This window comes from Aptenodytes patagonicus, chromosome 12 (assembly GCF_965638725.1).
Source record: "Aptenodytes patagonicus chromosome 12, bAptPat1.pri.cur, whole genome shotgun sequence".
Taxonomy (NCBI): domain Eukaryota; kingdom Metazoa; phylum Chordata; class Aves; order Sphenisciformes; family Spheniscidae; genus Aptenodytes; species Aptenodytes patagonicus.
The window spans coordinates 22,053,560-22,073,376 of record NC_134960.1 but is presented as its reverse complement, the minus strand read 5'-3'; the positions used below and the strand labels follow the sequence as shown (position 1 = coordinate 22,073,376).

At 60.3% G+C, this 19,817-nt stretch overlaps 3 pseudogenes; all 3 read left to right on the top strand.

Annotated features, from left to right (window-relative positions):
* Window positions 1-848: 848 nt before the first annotated feature.
* LOC143166245 (protocadherin gamma-A10 pseudogene) lies at window positions 849-3,565 on the top strand (annotated as a pseudogene).
* Window positions 3,566-10,583: 7,018 nt separating this feature from the next.
* LOC143166244 (protocadherin gamma-B5 pseudogene) lies at window positions 10,584-14,011 on the top strand (annotated as a pseudogene).
* Window positions 14,012-15,785: 1,774 nt separating this feature from the next.
* Window positions 15,786-18,502, top strand: LOC143166243 (protocadherin gamma-A10 pseudogene; annotated as a pseudogene).
* The last annotated feature ends 1,315 nt before the right edge of the window (window positions 18,503-19,817 follow it).

Sequence of the window (19,817 nt, the reverse complement as noted above, 5' to 3'; positions counted from 1 at the left end):
GTGCGAACGGGAGTAGTTAAAGAGAAGTCCCTGCCGAGGGGATTAATGAGCCTGATACCCCTGGTTCTCCGGGGGAGGGTCTGAATATCACGTTTTGTGTTTCAGAGCCCGTTTGCTTTTGCTGTCCGTGTACCGGTCATTCAAGCATGGCGGATACAAAGATTCGTGGGGGCGATTTTTCTTTTGGACGAGCGGGAGAAGACTAATAATATTCCAGAAGTCGCATTAAGGAAAATTGTTTTACTTTACATATACCGCCATTAGGAATTAATTTTCGCCATGCGGTAGAAATGAGACATCGACGGGAGGACTCCGCCCTCTTCCTGGCTGCGATCACCTTGCGGAAAGGGAAGGGTGATGTCGCACCGTGAGAGCAGAGATGGTCTCGAGCTTAAGGCAACGCCCGCGATCACCGGCGGACGGGAAGCGATGTGTCCGCGGCGACGGCGCCGTCCCCGCGAGGTGTCCGTGGGAAAGGCAGGGCGGGCAGCGGTCGGCAGCGCTCGGTGCCTGCAGTGCCGGGAGGAGGCTGCGGGCGCCGCTGTTGACCGAGGAGGAGCGAGAGGAAGGCCGGAGCGCTGCAGGCAGCCCCGCCCGCTGCGGCCCGGCTGGCTCGCTGGCTGGCTGGCTGGCTCGGCGGCCGGGCGGTCTGCGAGCGTCCCCGCGGTGCGGAGCCGTGCTGCAGCGAGGCGGAGGGGCCGGCGGCAGCGCCCGGGAGCGGCGAGCCGGGGCCGGAGCCGGAGCGGGAGACGCAGCCGGAGCCGGAGCCGAAGCCGTAACGGGACCGTTGGGCGGCGGCGGCGGGGAGCTGCCGGCGGTGGTGCGGCGCCGGCGGGGCCGCGGCGGAGATGGTCGCGGCGGGGAGGCGCTGTGGCCGGCGGGAGCGAGCCCTGCTGTGGTGCGTCCTGGCGGCGGCGTGGGAGGCGGCGTGGGGGCAGCTGCGCTACGCGGTTCCCGAGGAGATGCCGAAGGGCTCGTTCGTGGGCGACGTGGCCAAGGACCTGGGGCTGGATCTGCCGGCGCCCCGCGACCGCGGCGTCCGTATCGTGGGCAGAGGTAGGACGCAGTATTTCGCTCTTCACGGGAAGACGGGACATTTGGTGACGGCGGAGAGGATAGACAGAGAGCAGCTGTGCGAGAGTGTGCAGCAATGCGAGCTGCGCTGTGAGGTGATAGTGGAGGGGGACATGAAGGTTTACGGAATCGAAGTGGAGATCATGGACATTAACGACAACGCGCCCAGCTTCCGAGAGGCAGAAACGGAGCTGAGACTGAGCGAGACGACCGCCCCGGGGTCGCGGTTTCCCCTGCGGGACGCGCAAGACCCGGACGCGGGACGGAATTCGGTGCAGAGCTACGAGCTGAGCGGCGACGAGCACTTCTCGCTGGCCGTGCAGGCGGGCCCCGGCGGGGACCAGCGTCCCGAGCTGGTGCTGGCGAAGGCGCTGGACCGGGAGGCGGCGGCGTTTCACGAGCTGGTGCTGAGGGCGAGCGACGGCGGGGAGCCGGCGCGGACGGGCACGGCGCGGATCCGCGTGGCGGTGCTGGACGCGAACGACAACGCGCCCGTGTTCAGCCAGGCGGAGTACACGGTGCGTGTGCCGGAGGACGTGCCCGTGGGCTCCGCCCTCGTCACCCTCACGGCCACCGACGCCGACGAGGGGCTGAACGGCGACGTGAAATACAGTTTTAAGAAAATTTCAGACCGGGCGTCGAAACTTTTTCACCTGGATTCTGAGACAGGAGAAATATCCGTTAAGGACGATTTGGACTTTGAGGAAATCTCCTCACATGAACTGGAGGTGCAGGCAAATGATGGAGGTGTCCTTTTCGACACGGCGAAAGTCGCGATCGCGGTGACAGACGTGAACGACAACGCGCCCGAACTGACAGTGACTTCTCAGCTGAGCGCGATCTCTGAGGACGCGCCGCCGGGGACGGTGGTGGCCCTGCTGCACGTGCAGGACCGGGACTCGGGGGCGAACGGCGAGGTGCGGTGCAGCATCGGCGAGAGCCTCCCGTTCCGGCTGGAGAAGTCCTTCGCGGAGTACTACCGCGTGGTGACGGCGAGGGAGCTGGACCGGGAGGAGGTGGCGGAGTACAACGTGACGGTGCGGGCGGCGGACGGCGGGTCGCCGGCGCTGTGGAGCAGCGCGGTGCTGGCGCTGCGGGTGCTGGACGTGAACGACAACGCGCCGGTGTTCGCGGAGGCGCGCTACAGCGCCCGTGTGCCCGAGAACAACGCGGCGGGCGCGCTGGTGCTGACGGTGCGGGCGGCGGACGCGGACTGGGGGCAGAACGCGCGCGTGCGGTACCGGCTGTCGGAGGGGCGGGTGCGGGGCGCGCCGCTCTCGTCCTACGTGTCGGTGCAGGCGGAGACGGGCGCGCTGTACGCGCTGCGCTCCTTCGACTACGAGGAGGTGCGCGAGGTGGGGCTGTGGGTGCGGGCGGAGGACGGCGGCGCGCCGGCGCTGAGCAGCAACGTGTCGGTGCGGCTCGTGATCGTGGACGAGAACGACAACGCGCCGCAGGTGCTGTACCCGCCGGCGGCGGCGGCGGCGGCGGCGCCGGGCGCGGGCTGGTCGGGCGTGGAGCTGGCGCCGCGCTCGGCGGAGCCCGGGGCGCTGGTGGCCAAGGTGGTGGCGGTGGACGCGGACGCGGGTCAGAACGCGTGGCTGTCGTACGAGCTGGCCAAGGCGACGGAGCCGGGGCTGTTCCGCGTGGGGCTGCACAGCGGCGAGGTGCGGACGGCGCGCTTCCCGCTGGCCCGCGACGCGGCGCGGCAGAGCCTGGTGGTGGTGGTGAAGGACCACGGGCGGCCGGCGCTGTCGGCCACGGCCACGCTGACGGTGGTGCTGGCCGAGAGCGTGGCCGAGCTGCTGTCGGAGCTGGGCAGCGCGGCGGCGGCGCCGGGCGAGCCGGCCGGCAGCCTGACGCGGTGGCTGGTGGTGGCCGTGGCGGCCGTGTCCTGCCTCTTCCTCGCCTTCCTGCTGCTGCTGCTGGCGCTGCGCCTGCGGCGCTGGCGCCGCTCGCAGCTGCTGGCGGCGGGCAGCGGCGCCTTGCGCGGCGTGCCGGCCTCGCACTTCGTGGGCATCGACGGCGTCCGCGCCTTCCTGCGCTCCTACTCGCACGAGGTGTCGCTCACCGCCGACTCGCGCAAGAGCCAGCTCCGCTTGTCGGCCGGCAGCTGCTGCGACACCCTCCCGGCCCGCCCGCCGGCTGAGGCTTCAGGTGAGCTCGTCGCCACGGGCGACCACGTTGCCGAGGACGGTGGCCAAGTGTCCTTTCAGGTACGTTCATTTTGTTTACCCTTCTTTTGTCTAACGCGGCGCTTAGGATTCTGAGGGCAGCCACGGACGTTCCCAAGCGCACCGTTCGCAGTCTTGGCAATCACCTTTTGCGATGGTCGCCAGCGCGTGAATGGCACCTCCGCAACGTGCGCTGAGTCTGCTGTGTGGGTTTTACGTGCCGTGCTCTGTACCGGCCGGGCAGAGCTCTTGGTGTCTAGCTTCCTCTAAGGCTGGAAGCTTCCCTTGCATGTGCGGCTGCGCAGGGAAAGGTTGGTCTCGAGGTCTTCCTCTGACACTTCCTTGAAATTGTGAAGTGCTTCCTAGTACCGGGGTCCCAGAATTTCCTTGCCGTCCCCTGGATCAGCTCTCAAATGCTGGTAGAACTGGGCAACCTCGTAGCCCGAAAGCCAACACCTCTGAAGTCCCAGGTTACTTGGAAACCCGCCTTCGGCAAACGAATTAATCAATCCCGTACAAGGACACTCAAAGGTCTACGAATAGATTGGTATTACATGGGGAAACATCCCTCTGATAGCCCTTCGATTTTCTTCCCGCTGCTGGGCCTCGTGCCTTAACCTTTGGATCCGATACAAATGTGATTTTCGACAAGGAAGGCAAAGCGTCGTTCAGCAACGCGCTGTGTGCTGGTGCCTCTTGCTCCGGGGGGGTGAAGGTGGGAATGTGTCTCAGCGTTACAGTTGGTGTGGGAGGCAGGAGAAGTGGGACTGCTGTTGGCTGGAGTTTCGTTTGAGCGGGGCTTTGTGTTTTTATCACGCGCCGGGTCGTTTCTCGTTTTCTCCCCTGACGTGTGTAATAGCGTTTTTCCTGTCGGTATTAGCTCTTCTGAACGGAAGTGTTGCGTCATTAGCAAAGGGAAGTTAGGAGCAGGGTCAGATATCTTCCCGGCAGCAGATGTGCTTGAGTAGGAACGTTAATGGCCCCGTGCATATCTGCTCATCGTTTCTACTCTTCTCAGCCTTTATGTTTCTCCATGATAACGCGGTGAGCAACAAAGTGTCTTTGTATTTGTCCGTGCTGCCATCTTTGTGCACGGGGTGGAGGAATGGGCTGGGCAACGACTCGTCCCTTGGCGAAGTCTGTCTGCCTGTTGTGAAGGCGAAAGAGAATCATAAAAGTTGTGACTGTTTGAGAAAGTCTCTGGGTGGCGGCGTGTGAAGGGCTACTGGAGGAAACGGGAAATGTGTTTTGCTGATTCCCTGTCTTTTAAGGTTGAGCTATTTAAGAGGGAGCTGGATGTGTCTTGGCTTGAAAATAGATGCTGTGGCGAGAGCCATATGAGTGCTGGAGGGGAGAGATTCAAGGTGCAAGGCAAGGTGTAAGGAGGGGGGGTATTCCCCCTCCGCAGGTGTCCACCGACCCAGTGTCTCCTGGAGGACCGCTCCTTTTAGTTTTAGACCCTTGATGTTTCTTCCCAGAAGACTAGTGAGCAGGCAGATCTTCTGTCTTAGGACAGAGATGTAAAGATACCTATGTGAAGTCCATGGGTGATCCTGGTGCCTTTTATAGGGAAGTGGTCTGGACAGCTGGCCCTTTGATGGCACGTGCTTGAAAATTATCAGGGTCAGAGAACACAGTGCACGTTGTGAAGGGTTGGAGGTGCGAGTCGTGGGAGCTGTTCGTGAGGGGCTGTTGAAGGACACAAGAGCTATAGTTCTCTCCTTTCCCCGATTAATGCCCAGCTGTAGGATCATGCAACGTGAGGTCTGGCTTCCCAAGTAAGTTTGGCCTAAGACATGTCACTCCAGCTCTACTGGGAGCCCTGGGAGGTTCCTCCTGTGTGTTTGCAGGTTGTCCTCAATTCTTAACTAGCAGCTTGATTGTGTGCTTATGACAAATGCCATCATGGGAGCTTTGGGAAGAGCAAACCGTGTATCCACTGCCTACGAAACACCTGAACTGTGTACCTACTCTAAGTGCCATACTCTAGAAGGGTATGTTCTGATGCCTTCCTTCACACCTGCAGGTGTGAAGTTCTTGCCTTGCTCGTTGTAATGCTCGGAAGGGGGGCCGTTGTCTCTGATAATGTGTGGAAGATCACATCTGTTACACGGTTTGTCTGGCTGTCCCGTACGCGCCTTTCATGTTTACAGCTGTAAAGAGAAAGGCTTTCGTAGACGTGTTTCCTCAAAACGTTACTGGAAGAAATGCTCTTGCTTGTCACAGACACGCGGTGAGAAGTCAATCGTTATCCATGGTAAGGAGAAGTTGTCTGTGCAGCTTTTCTTTTGACGGAGTCTATCTGCAAATCATGAAAATCATTGACAAGCATGCGAGCTGTGAAGGGCTGGAGGGGTCTCTGTCTTGGGGGCGCTGTGTGTGAGGAGTTACTGGTGGAGACAAGGCACGTGTCTTGTTAATGCCCAGGGCTCGTTGCTGGAATACATAAAGTGAGTCTGAAGGTGTCTTATTTTTGGCTATCACACTGCTCAGATTCCAGCTGGCCAAGCTGTGGGTTCATCAGTTTGCTTTCCTGTTGCATGCTGCTTCCCGTCAATGGCGGTTCTTGAGCATGGACGTACAATTTACGTTGAGATTTGAGAGTCGTGTATCTTCCAAGTTGCCCAAAGTGTTGAAGAAGGATGATGGTGTCTTTGAGTTGATACTTTGGTGACCGGGCCTTTGTCGGAGCTGCATATCGCTTATGCACCTGAGACCATTTTACGTTTCTTTGAGGTAGTGTGCGAGCAGAGAAATGTCTTTGCATGCATCCGTGTGGTGATCCTTGTTCTGAGAGGAGGCGAAGCTGTGCGTGCAACTTTTCTTTCAGTGGTGTCTGTCTGCAAACGTAGCTTTCCTGTTGCGTAACGTTTGGGCAGGGTGAAAAATTCTGTCTGTCCAGAGACGGGGCAGGGGAGAAAGTTTGCTGTGGTATAATTTGAAATGTCTGCAAGAACATTTAGGTGTCAAGGTTCAGTTTGTCCTAGTTGTTATATGGGTCCCACAGTTGTGGTTCTGTGCATTTTCCCTTTCTTATTGTCCAAAGAAATTGCGTTGAGGATCCGTGGCTGTGGTCTTTGGTGTGAGCTCCTGTGTGAGTCTCCTGTGGACTTGTTACCAACGAGATACCCTTCTTGTGTACCTTCTAGAGCTGACATAATCTGAAACGTCAAGCTGTGATGCCTTCACTTCCGTAGGTTTCCCATTCTTGCCGCCTTTGTTGTCCAGGTCTAAGGTGGGGCCTCATTGTGGCTGGTGACCCTTGAAACCGTAAAAGATGTTTTGTAACTGTTGGGCTGGGGAAGCAGTTTCCATCCCTACCTTGAAGGTGTTCAGCTGCCAAGACAAAGACATTGATAGACTTCCGTATCCCTGAAATGTCACCGAATGACATGCTTTTTTGCCTGTGTCCGCTATATGGCCAAACTGTTGGGTATTGTCCATGGTGCAACTAAAGGCTGTGAGTGCAGAGCAAGGAGGGAGAGAGGCTGGCTTCCAACCATGACCACGTGGTTTAACGTGGTTTTGGCTGAGCAATGGTTTGATTTCACACCTGGTGCCAAGGCCTGTGCCATTGATGCGGTGATCCTGGATTCCCTCTCCTGAAAGGCAATGGTCGTCCTCCTATCATGAAGTATTTGTGCAATAACTGTGCATGTAGAACAATGATGCATGTGCAGAACGGCTCATAATTCCCATGTGAACCCTCCGTTATCCATGTCCATCTCCCTGAAACGTTGCGATGTAGAGTTCCTTCACAGCTGTAATTACACTTTCTCTCAGGCCTTTGTTTCCTGGAAGGTCGTGTTTCCTTTTCCCCATTTCTGGACAGTGCTTTTTGCGTTTGAAACTGTGAGTGTTGCTTTGCAGCAAATACTTCCTTCAGCTACGTAGGACAGAATTTTTGGTGTGAGGGAAACGAAGGAGAAGCTTAAGGAGAATCTGTGGTAATTTCTCAGAAGACTTAGCTTGGGAACGAGGCCCACAATAAGGTGTTTACTCTTACGGCTTCATGTCTGTGGGAGATGAGCAGGCCACATGAGCTGCTGACTATTTCTTCAACTGAAGCCCCCTGCTATGTTGTCCAGAGCAAGACTTTAGGGCCGCACTTGTGCTTGAGACCTCAGTGACTCCCAGGTGCTCTCAGGGATGAATTTCAACACCCGCAGTGAAGACCAAGAAGACTTCCCGGTGAGTTTCTCTGACAACACTTTCTCTTTGAAAGCTTCCTTGCCTTGCTTGTCTGAGTTATGTTTTTGTTTCTCATTACCTGGTCTCATACGTCTGTAGCTTTACTGGTGTTTATCAGCATCGCTTCATTTAGCAATGCGCCGTGTGGTAGTGCCTCTTGGTCTTGCTGCAGCGGGTGTGAAGGGCAGGAGATGTGAGGGTATCTTTGTGTTCTGTTATTGTTGGGGGGAATAGATGTAAACATGACCGTAGTAGAAGTCGCACCTCTGTGGAACAGTGCGTGTGATAAAAGAGGGGAGGAGGTTCGCCCTAAACCGTGAGTCTGATGACCCATTCTCTGCTGGACGACGGCTCTGCTTTTATTTTGGCCGTTTGTCATTCGTGTGCTTTAGAACCCTTCTTTTTCTTCTGAGACTGCTCTTGAGCAGAGAAATGTACCTCCCTTCTTGGTGTGATGGTAGTGCATGATCCTCCCACGATGTGTTTTTGGCAGTTGTGAGCAGGTGAGAAGCAAACCCGCAAGGTGTGTAGGGTTGGAGAGAAGACAGGGGAGCTCGGGGGTGGGGGGGTATAGAAGAACAGCTGGTCATTTCCTTGCTTGCCATAGTTAACACAAGCGTGTGCCTAATGGAGTACCATGGAATTTGAGTTGCTTCTGCTCAATAAGTTTGGCCTCAGAAATGCTATTCCACCCGATCCCTTCATTCCTGTATGTTTCTAACTCTTGCCTTGCTTGTTGTCATGAGCTACGGCTCGGCCTCGGGGTGTCTGGTCAAATGTGGAAGGTCCCATCTGTTGCAGTTGTCTGCGTGCAGGTGCAGTTCCCGTACACACCTTTGATGTTGACAGCTGTAAAGAGGAAGGCTTTCACAGGCAGACGTGTGCTCCCAGGGGCACACTTGTCTGTAGCGAAAGAAAGCAAGACCATCTCTACCGCAGTCCTCAAAGTGCAGAGTGGCAACCGCGCCCCGCCAAGGTTTCCATGAAGAGACGGGGGCTGAGTGGGAGAACGCGTGCAGGGTGTCCCCCAACGGTCCCCCATAACATGCTGGCCACTCAGTTGGAGAGAGGTGGGTTTGACAGGTGGGCTCTTAGATGGATGAGGAAGTGTCTGGATGGCCGCGTCCAAAGAGTTATAGTCAATGGCTCAATGTCCAAGTGGAAACCAGTGACGTGTGGTGTCCCTCGAGGGTCCGCACCAGGGCCAGTACTATTTATTATCTTCATAGAATGTGGGATTGAGTGCACCCTCAACGAGTTTGCGGAGGACACCAAGCTGAGTGGTGCCGTTGATTCACTGGAGGCAAGGGATGCCATCCAGAGTGACCTTGAAAGGCTGGAGAAGTGGGACCGTGTGAATCTCATGAAGTTCAAGAAGGTCCTGCACCTGGTTTGGGGCAGTCCCCAGTTTCAGTGCAGACTGTGGGATGAATGGGTTGAGAGCAGCCCTGTGAAGAAGGACTTGGGGGTAGTGGTGGGTGACAAATGGGACATGAGTTGGCAACGAGCGCTTGCTGCCGGGAAACACAGTCATATCCTGGGCTGCGTAAGAAGTAGCATGGTGGTTGTCTCCCTCTGCTCCGCTTTCATGAGACCCCACCTGGAGTACTGCGTGCAGCTCTGGGGCCCACACTACAAGAAGGATATGGAGCATAGTTAGAGTAGCTCCAGAGGAGGACCATGAAACTGGTCAAAGGTCTGGAACACCTCTGCTATGAAGCAGGGCTGAGAGAGTTGAGGCTTTTCAGCCTGGAGACGAGAAGGCTCTGGGGAGACCTTATGGTGCACCTTTTCAATATAGAAAGGGGGCTTATAAGAAAGAGTTTTTACCAGGGCCTGTTGTGACAGGACAAGGGAAAAGAGTTTTAAACTGAATGAGGGTAGGTTTTGATTGGAGGTAAAGAAGAAATGTTTTATGATGAGGGTGGTGAGACACTGGAACACACTGTCCAGAGAAGTTGTGTATGCACCACCATTGGGAGTGCTCAAGGTCAAGTAGGACGGGGCTTTGAGCAATCTGGTCTTTTGAAGGGTGTCCCTGCCTTTGTCAGAGGGGTGGATTCGATGGTCTTTAAAGGTCCCTTCTAGCCTAAACCATTCTATGATTCTATGAAAGACTTGACCTGGCTTTCCCCATCAGATATGGAGACGTAACAGAAGGAACTTCTTTTGTGAATCAGAAACAAATTAATGAAGGGTGTTCTGTGATCTCAGCAGAGAGCTCTAAACATTACCTTTGGGGTGATACGTTTCTCAGTGCGATTGTTCTGCTCCCTACAAGGAAAATCAACGGTGGGACAAACGTCAGAGACACACGTGAGGAAAAGGAAGAACCGCAGGGAAGACAGAAAACCTTTGCAGGTCTGGCATGACAGGATTGCAATGACTTTTGCTTCATTCTGTTTCTGATGGCTTATTGATTACCCCAACACGAATCTTTCCTACTTGGTATTTGTCCCAGGTATGAAAGCAGAATTCGGAATACCTGACAGAGTGCTAAAAAGCTCTTGAAGTCTTCCCTAGCTATACTATCGCCTCTTGCTCTCATAGTTCTGTCCTGATGTCATTCAGGGCAGCCGAGTTCCTTTCTTGTTTGCTCTGTTGTACAAATATTTACTGCCGAGTATTCATTGCGACTCCAGGAGATGCCCTAAAAGTACCCGACAGCGTATCTCAGGTTTAAACCCTTCGGAGTGGCGTTAAGCAAGTGCTTCTGCGCCTCCTGATTGTAGTAAAAGAGAGACGCCAAGGGTGGGCGCAGCCACTCAGCCCCGGTCAAAAGCCCGGGCCCCTGCGTGCGCGGCCATGAGGCGGCTGCGGTGGCGTCGCGGCGCCTCCGGGTGCCGCTGTTGGCCGACGCGGAGCGGCGCCGGAGCCGCAGCCGGCGCCGGAGCCGGCGCCGGAGGCGGAGGCGGAGGCGGAGGCGGCGCAGCGTCGTGCCCCCGCAGGCTGCTGGCTCGCACGGCGCCGGCCAGAGCGGCAGCGGCACGGGCAGCAGAGGCGAGAGGCGTCGCGGCGCGGGGAGCGGCGGCGGCGTCCGAGGCGGCGGCGAGCTCGCTGCCCTGCGGCCGCCCCTGCGCTCGCTGCGGAGAGCGGCCGGGAGGGAGGGAGGGCAGCGGCAGGAGGGAGGAGCGCGGCGAGCGCTGCCGAGAATGGCGGGCAGGCAGCGGCAGAGCGGCCGGCGAGCGGCCGGGCGAGTGCTGCTGCCCGCTTTGCTGCTGTGCTTGTGCTGCCGGGCGGCGCCGGAGCGGATCCGCTACGCCATCCCCGAGGAGCTGGGCAGAGGCTCGCTGGTGGGGCCGCTGGCGCGGGACCTGGGGCTGAGCCCGGCGGACCTGCCGGCACGCAAGCTGCGGGTGGCGCCTGCCGCTAAAAGGCAGCTGAAATACTTCACGGTGAGCGGGGAGAGCGGGAACCTGTACGTGAGCGAGAGGCTGGACCGGGAGGAGATGTGCGGCGAGTCGGCGTCCTGCTCCGTCAGCTTCGAGGCGCTGGTGCAGAACCCGCTGAACGTTTTCCACGTCGAGGTGGCCATCCAGGACGTGAACGACAATTCCCCGGCCTTCAGCAAGGCTGCGCTGGACCTCGAGATCGTCGAGTTGACCCTTCCCGGGGCGCGTTTTCCGCTGGAGGTGGCCCGAGACGCGGACGTGGGCAGCAACGCGCTGCTGACTTACGAGCTCACTAGCAACCCGTCCTTCAGTCTGGCCGTGAAGGAGAGCCCGGGCGGGAGCAAGCAGCCGGAATTAGTGCTGGAGAGAGCGCTGGACCGCGAGAAGCAGAGCTCCTTTCAGCTGGTGCTGACGGCGGTGGATGGCGGGGACCCCGTGAGGTCCGGGACTGTGCAGGTTCGCGTCAACGTGTCGGACGCCAACGACAACGCGCCCGTGTTCAGTAAAAGCGTGTACGAGGCGCGAGTGCGGGAGAATGTGCCGGCGGGCTCGCCGGTGCTGCGGGTGCGAGCCACGGACGCGGACGCGGGCTCCAACGGGCGGGTCTCCTACTCCTTCGGCAACGTCCCGGACGGCGTCCGCGCGTTGTTCAGTGTGGACAGCGACAGCGGCGAGGTCAGGACGGCGGGGCCCCTGGATTTCGAGGAGAAGAGGACATACAGCTTCGGCCTGGAGGCGAGGGACGGCGGCGGGCTCACGGCTCACTGCGAAGTGCAGATAGACATCAGCGACGAGAACGACAACGCGCCCGAAATCACGATGTTGTCGGTGTCGAGCCCGGTGCCCGAGGACGCGCCGCCCGGCACGGTGGTGGCCCTGGTGAACGTGAACGACCCGGACTCCGGGGAGAACGGGCAGGTGTCGTGCGAGCTGCGGGGCGAGGCGCCGCTGTCGATCGTGGCGTCGTCGGGCGGCTCGTACAAGGTGGTGACGGCGAGCGCGCTGGACCGGGAGCAGGCGGCCGAGCACCGGGTGACGGTGGTGGCCAGGGACCGGGGCAGCCCGGCGCTGTCCAGCCGCGCGGCGCTGGTGCTGGAGGTGTCGGACGTGAACGACAACGCGCCGGTGTTCGAGGAGGCCGCCTACAGCGCCTACGTGGCGGAGAACAACGCGGCGGGCGCGGCGGTGGTGCGCGTGCGCGCGCGGGACGCGGACGCGGGCGCCAACGGGCGCGTGAGCTACTGGCTGGCGGGCGGCAGCGCGGGCGCGGCGGGCGCGGCGCCGTACGTGTCGGTGGAGGCGCGGAGCGGCGCGGTGTACGCGCAGCGCTCCTTCGACTACGAGCAGTGCCGCGAGTTCGCGGTGGCGGTGCGGGCGCAGGACGGCGGGGCGCCGGCGCGGAGCTCGACGGCGACGGTGCGCGTCTTCGTGCTGGACCGCAACGACAACGCGCCGCGGGTGCTGTGGCCGGCGGCGGGCGCGGGCGCGGGGGCGGGGGCGGGCGCGGGGGCGGGCGCGGGGGCGTCGGGGTCGCCGTTCGAGGTGGTGCCGCGGTCGGCCGAGGCCGGGTACGTGGTGGCCAAGGTGGTGGCGGTGGACGCGGACGCGGGGCGCAACGCGTGGCTGTCGTACGAGCTGGTGCAGGCGCCGGAGCCGGCGCTGTTCCGCGTGGGGCTGCACAGCGGCGAGGTGCGGACGGCGCGGGCCGTGTCGGAGAGGGACGCGGCGAAGCAGCGGCTGGTGGTGGTGGTGAAGGACCACGGGCAGCCGGCGCTGTCGGCCACGGCCACGCTGCACGTGGTGCTGGCCGAGAGCTTGCAGGAGGCGCTGCCGGAGCTGAGCGAGCGGGCGGCGGGCGCCGACTCGCCGGCGGAGCTGCAGTTCTACCTGGTGCTGGCGCTGGCGCTCCTCTGCGCCCTGTTCCTGCTGAGCGTGGCGCTGGCCGTGCTGGCGCGGGTGCGCCGGGCCGGGCCGCCCGCCGTCCTGCGCTGCCTGGGCGCGCAGCGCTTCTCCGTGGCCGGCGCCGCCTTCCCGGCCGACTTCTGCGAGGGCACCTTGCCCTACTCCTACAACCTGTGCGTGGCGCCGGGCCGCGCCGTGGCCGAGGGCGCTTGGCTGCCGCCGCCGCCGCCGCCGCTGCCCAGCCTGCCCGCGGAGGAGCTTCTCGGCGGGGAGCCCTGCGGGAAGCGGAGCCCGAGCAGCAGCGCCGGCGCGGGAGAGCCGCCCGCGGACCCCGACGCACCGCAGGTCGGTACGCCCGCGCAGTCCTCGTCGCTCAGCCTTTCCTCACCTCACGCTGGCGGTAGCGGGCTCTTGGCTCGTCGCTTCTCTGCTTTGCCCGGTAGTGCCCATCTCTGTTCCCACGAACGAATGAAACGATCCCTTCTTTTGGCAGCTCCTTTGGCAGCACGCAGGGTGCGAAGCGGCGCTTCCTGCGTCGTCGGCTGTCAGACGGCTGGGCGCCGCGGGGAGGTCCTTGCCCTTCCACTTGTGCTGGGTGAAATGGTACAAGCGTGGCGAAGCTCGTGGGTGGGATGGGCTCTGCTGATGCTGGGCGTCCACAAGGCAAAAAAGCTGCCTTTTTTTCATGGTGGTGTGGGTGGCAAGTGCTGGTCCGTGTCTCCATGCGGGAATGAGAGCCGAGCAGGGTAAGGCCGTTCCATTCAGAGCAGGCAGTAGGCGACGGCACTTCTTGGTTCGTCGGCGGTCGCAGGTTGCGGGTCAGCTGAGAAGTTTGGACTGCGAAGCTTGTGTTGCCTGAAAGGGTAGTGAGGGTGAAGGCGGATCCGTACTGCGTGAAAAGAGACGCGCTGATTCTACACGACGGGGTCGGGAAAATGGGGCTGACGCTTGGTGTTGGAGATTTCTCCTTCCCGATCGCTTTTTCCCGAAGCGATGTACTTGGACGTGGCTGTCGGCTGAAAAAACGCCCGTTGGTTAATGGTGTTTCGGTGTTGGACTCCCAAAGGCAAGTGCGTGAGGCTCCAGGAACGGAGAAGTTACCGATTGTTCCTCCCGTGTTTTGAGGGAAGGCCGCTGCAGAAATGGCAGCACTAGCGAGGCTGACTAATTTTTTCCGGGCATTATTTCTCCGAGTTCTTTCTGTAGTTCTTTCTCAATTTTTGTTCCCTTTTTTTGCGGTTCCTGATGTGTCTTTTTTTACAGATGTTAAGCCGTTAAATGGGCTCTCTCTCAAAAAAAGAAAAAAAAGTCGAGTTTTGTGTTTCAGAGTCTGTCTTCTTTTTGTATCCCCCTTTTCCCGAAGCATTTTACTTTGTTTGCCTTCTGATGTTGTTTTACTTTTTAGTTTCTTTTGCTGCTGAGTTACTCTAGACCGGAGCAGTAAGTGCTGAGTGTAAGCACGGCCTGTACTGTGGAAGGGTACGATGAAGAATTCCGAAGCGGTGGTAGGAGAAGGGGGAGAAATGGAGGCTGACTCAGGGCAGCCTCCGATGTGCAGGTGGAAAGTAACAAAGTGGAGAGGGAAGGGCAGTCCCTGAGGAGGACTCCTTTTGAGGGGGGAGCTGCATTGCTGCCTTGTGCTCTTGGTCGGGGTTTGGGAAGAAAACGTGCCCGGTGGCGTTCCAGCACGAGGCTGTATTGGTCTGCAGAAAGGCTGGGGGAAACGTCATTCGAGCAGGACTGCTGCAAGAGCTGTGCACCACAACGTGGTGGGGATTGTGCTTCCGGACGCATGGGAGAAGGCTCGTAATATTCTGCACGTCACATTGTTGCCGCAAGTCGGCAAGTTAAAAAAACTCTCTAAGACTCGGTGTGGAGTTTTAGAAAGCAGGCATTCTTCATTGCGGCGCCGGGCGCACAGGGGATCGCTCCACCTACTGTGCGCACCGAGTTGCTCAACTACAGAAGTTGTACAGTTGGAATATACATATTCATTAGATTTCCGAGAAACGGTTATCATATGCATGTTATTTCCTGGAACTCATTAACATATGTAAGATTCTTTGACGCATGCACTCTTATGGCCATTGGTGGTCTGTCAGGGTCCTCTGGTGGTCGTCGATAGTCTTCCGCTACTTGAGCTCAGTCTTCGCGGAGGCACGGTTTGTTCTTTGGCCCGGTTGCGCATTTTGCTCACACAAACTAGCTTATTTCAGCATAGCTTCCTTATCTGTTCTACTCCAAGATACAAAGCTTCGAGGTCTTCTTTCGCCTACTGAATGTTTAGCTCATCTATTCACAGGGCACTTCCACTGAAGGTCTAGCTTATCAGAGTGACAGAGTACGTCAAACTTGGCTACATTACTCCAACGAAGAGAACCGTATGTCTCTTCAGTGTTCCTTTATACTCGGTATCAACATTAGGAGAACGTTATATCTATATTATATCTATATCTATATTATATCACGGTTACAAAAAAATCTGTGCGGTAGAAATGAGACATCGACGGGAGGACTCCGCCCTCTTCCTGGCTGCGATCACCTTGCGGAAAGGGAAGGGTGATGTCGCACCGTGAGAGCAGAGATGGTCTCGCGAAAAGGCAACGCCCGCGATCACCGGCGGACGGGAAGCGATGTGTCCGCGGCGACAGTGCCGTCCCCGCGAGGTGTCCGTGGGAAAGGCAGGGCGGGCAGCGGTCGGCAGCGCTCGGTGCCTGCAGTGCCGGGAGGAGGCTGCGGGCGCCGCTGTTGACCGAGGAGGAGCGAGAGGAAGGCCGGAGCGCTGCAGGCAGCCCCGCCCGCTGCGGCCCGGCTGGCTCGCTGGCTGGCTGGCTGGCTCGGCGGCCGGGCGGTCTGCGAGCGTCCCCGCGGTGCGGAGCCGCGCTGCAGCGAGGCGGAGGGGCCGGCGGCAGCGCCCGGGAGCGGCGAGCCGGGGCCGGAGCCGGAGCGGGAGACGCAGCCGGAGCCGGAGCCGAAGCCGTAACGGGACCGTTGGGCGGCGGCGGCGGGGAGCTGCCGGCGGTGGTGCGGCGCCGGCGGGGCCGCGGCGGAGATGGTCGCGGCGGGGAGGCGCTGTGGCCGGCGGGAGCGAGCCCTGCTGTGGTGCGTCCTGGCGGCGGCGTGGGAGGCGGCGTGGGGGCAGCTGCGCTACGCGGTTCCCGAGGAGATGCCGAAGGGCTCGTTCGTGGGCGACGTGGCCAAGGACCTGGGGCTGGATCTGCCGGCGCTCCGCGACCGCGGCCTCCGCGTCTTGGGCAGAGGTCGGACGCAGTATTTCGCTCTTCACGGGAAGACGGGACATTTGGTGACGGCGGAGAGGATAGACAGAGAGCTGCTGTGCCGGCTGGTGCAGCAATGCGTGCTGCGCTGTGAGGTGATAGTGGAGGGAGACATGAAGGTTTACGGAATCGAAGTGGAGATCACGGACATTAACGACAACGCGCCCAGCTTCCGAGAGGCAGAAACGGAGCTGAGAATGGGCGAGACGACCGCCCCGGGGTCGCGGTTTCCCCTGCGGGACGCGCAAGACCCGGACGCGGGACGGAATTCGGTGCAGAGCTACGAGCTGAGCGGCGACGAGCACTTCTCGCTGGCCGTGCAGGCGGGCCCCGGCGGGGACCAGCGTCCCGAGCTGGTGCTGGCGAAGGCGCTGGACCGGGAGGCGGCGGCGTTTCACGAGCTGGTGCTGAGGGCGAGCGACGGCGGGGAGCCGGCGCGGACGGGCACGGCGCGGATCCGCGTGGCGGTGCTGGACGCGAACGACAACGCGCCCGTGTTCAGCCAGGCGGAGTACACGGTGCGTGTGCCGGAGGACGTGCCCGTGGGCTCCGCCCTCGTCACCCTCACGGCCACCGACGCCGACGAGGGGCTGAACGGCGACGTGAAATACAGTTTTAAGAAAATTTCAGACCGGGCGTCGGAACTTTTTCACCTGGATTCTGAGACCGGAGAAATATCCGTTAAGGACGTTTTGGACTTTGAGGAAATCTCCTCACATGAACTGGAGGTGCAGGTGCATGACGGCGGAGGCCTTTCCGACACGGCGAAAGTCGCGATCGCGGTGACAGACGTGAACGACAACGCGCCCGAACTGACAGTGTCGTCGTCGCTGAGCGCGATCTCTGAGGACACGCCGCCGGGGACGGTGGTGGCCCTGCTGCACGTGCAGGACCGGGACTCGGGGGCGAACGGCGAGGTGCGGTGCAGCATCGGCGAGAGCCTCCCGTTCCGGCTGGAGAAGTCGTTTGATAATTACTACCGCGTGGTGACGGCGAGGGAGCTGGACCGGGAGGAGGTGGCGGAGTACAACGTGACGGTGCGGGCGGCGGACGGCGGGTCGCCGGCGCTGTGGAGCAGCGCGGTGCTGGCGCTGCGGGTGCTGGACGTGAACGACAACGCGCCGGTGTTCGCGGAGGCGCGCTACAGCGCCCGTGTGCCCGAGAACAACGCGGCGGGCGCGCTGGTGCTGACGGTGCGGGCGGCGGACGCGGACTGGGGGCAGAACGCGCGCGTGCGGTACCGGCTGTCGGAGGGGCGGGTGCGGGGCGCGCCGCTCTCGTCCTACGTGTCGGTGCAGGCGGAGACGGGCGCGCTGTACGCGCTGCGCTCCTTCGACTACGAGGAGGTGCGCGAGGTGGGGCTGTGGGTGCGGGCGGAGGACGGCGGCGCGCCGGCGCTGAGCAGCAACGTGTCGGTGCGGCTCGTGATCGTGGACGAGAACGACAACGCGCCGCAGGTGCTGTACCCGCCGGCGGCGGCGGCGGCGGCGGCGCCGGGCGCGGGCTGGTCGGGCGTGGAGCTGGCGCCGCGCTCGGCGGAGCCCGGGGCGCTGGTGGCCAAGGTGGTGGCGGTGGACGCGGACGCGGGTCAGAACGCGTGGCTGTCGTACGAGCTGGCCAAGGCGACGGAGCCGGGGCTGTTCCGCGTGGGGCTGCACAGCGGCGAGGTGCGGACGGCGCGCTTCCCGCTGGCCCGCGACGCGGCGCGGCAGAGCCTGGTGGTGGTGGTGAAGGACCACGGGCGGCCGGCGCTGTCGGCCACGGCCACGCTGACGGTGGTGCTGGCCGAGAGCGTGGCCGAGCTGCTGTCGGAGCTGGGCAGCGCGGCGGCGGCGCCGGGCGAGCCGGCCGGCAGCCTGACGCGGTGGCTGGTGGTGGCCGTGGCGGCCGTGTCCTGCCTCTTCCTCGCCTTCCTGCTGCTGCTGCTGGCGCTGCGCCTGCGGCGCTGGCGCCGCTCGCAGCTGCTGGCGGCGGGCAGCGGCGCCTTGCGCGGCGTGCCGGCCTCGCACTTCGTGGGCATCGACGGCGTCCGCGCCTTCCTGCGCTCCTACTCGCACGAGGTGTCGCTCACCGCCGACTCGCGCAAGAGCCAGCTCCGCTTGTCGGCCGGCAGCTGCTGCGACACCCTCCCGGCCCGCCCGCCGGCTGAGGCTTCAGGTGAGCTCGTCGCCACGGGCGACCACGTTGCCGAGGACGGTGGCCAAGTGTCCTTTCAGGTACGTTCATTTTGTTTACCCTTCTTTTGTCTAACGCGGCGCTTAGGATTCTGAGGGCAGCCACGGACGTTCCCAAGCGCACCGTTCGCAGTCTTGGCAATCACCTTTTGCGATGGTCGCCAGCGCGTGAATGGCACCTCCGCAACGTGCGCTGAGTCTGCTGTGTGGGTTTTACGTGCCGTGCTCTGTACCGGCCGGGCAGAGCTCTTGGTGTCTAGCTTCCTCTAAGGCTGGAAGCTTCCCTTGCATGTGCGGCTGCGCAGGGAAAGGTTGGTCTCGAGGTCTTCCTCTGACACTTCCTTGAAATTGTGAAGTGCTTCCTAGTACCGGGGTCCCAGAATTTCCTTGCCGTCCCCTGGATCAGCTCTCAAATGCTGGTAGAACTGGGCAACCTCGTAGCCCGAAAGCCAACACCTCTGAAGTCCCAGGTTACTTGGAAACCCGCCTTCGGCAAACGAATTAATCAATCCCGTACAAGGACACTCAAAGGTCTACGAATAGATTGGTATTACATGGGGAAACATCCCTCTGATAGCCCTTCGATTTTCTTCCCGCTGCTGGGCCTCGTGCCTTAACCTTTGGATCCGATACAAATGTGATTTTCGACAAGGAAGGCAAAGCGTCGTTCAGCAACGCGCTGTGTGCTGGTGCCTCTTGCTCCGGGGGGGTGAAGGTGGGAATGTGTCTCAGCGTTACAGTTGGTGTGGGAGGCAGGAGAAGTGGGACTGCTGTTGGCTGGAGTTTCGTTTGAGCGGGGCTTTGTGTTTTTATCACGCGCCGGGTCGTTTCTCGTTTTCTCCCCTGACGTGTGTAATAGCGTTTTTCCTGTCGGTATTAGCTCTTCTGAACGGAAGTGTTGCGTCATTAGCAAAGGGAAGTTAGGAGCAGGGTCAGATATCTTCCCGGCAGCAGATGTGCTTGAGTAGGAACGTTAATGGCCCCGTGCATATCTGCTCATCGTTTCTACTCTTCTCAGCCTTTATGTTTCTCCATGATAACGCGGTGAGCAACAAAGTGTCTTTGTATTTGTCCGTGCTGCCATCTTTGTGCACGGGGTGGAGGAATGGGCTGGGCAACGACTCGTCCCTTGGCGAAGTCTGTCTGCCTGTTGTGAAGGCGAAAGAGAATCATAAAAGTTGTGACTGTTTGAGAAAGTCTCTGGGTGGCGGCGTGTGAAGGGCTACTGGAGGAAACGGGAAATGTGTTTTGCTGATTCCCTGTCTTTTAAGGTTGAGCTACTTAAGAGGGAGCTGGATGTGTCTTGGCTTGAAAATAGATGCTGTGGCGAGAGCCATATGAGTGCTGGAGGGGAGAGATTCAAGGTGCAAGGCAAGGTGTAAGGAGGGGGGGTATTCCCCCTCCGCAGGTGTCCACCGACCCAGTGTCTCCTGGAGGACCGCTCCTTTTAGTTTTAGACCCTTGATGTTTCTTCCCAGACGAATAGTGAGCAGGCAGATCTTCTGTCTTAGGACAGAGATGTAAAGATACCTATGTGAAGTCCATGGGTGATCCTGGTGCCTTTTATAGGGAAGTGGTCTGGACAGCTGGCCCTTTGATGGCACGTGCTTGAAAATTATCAGGGTCAGAGAA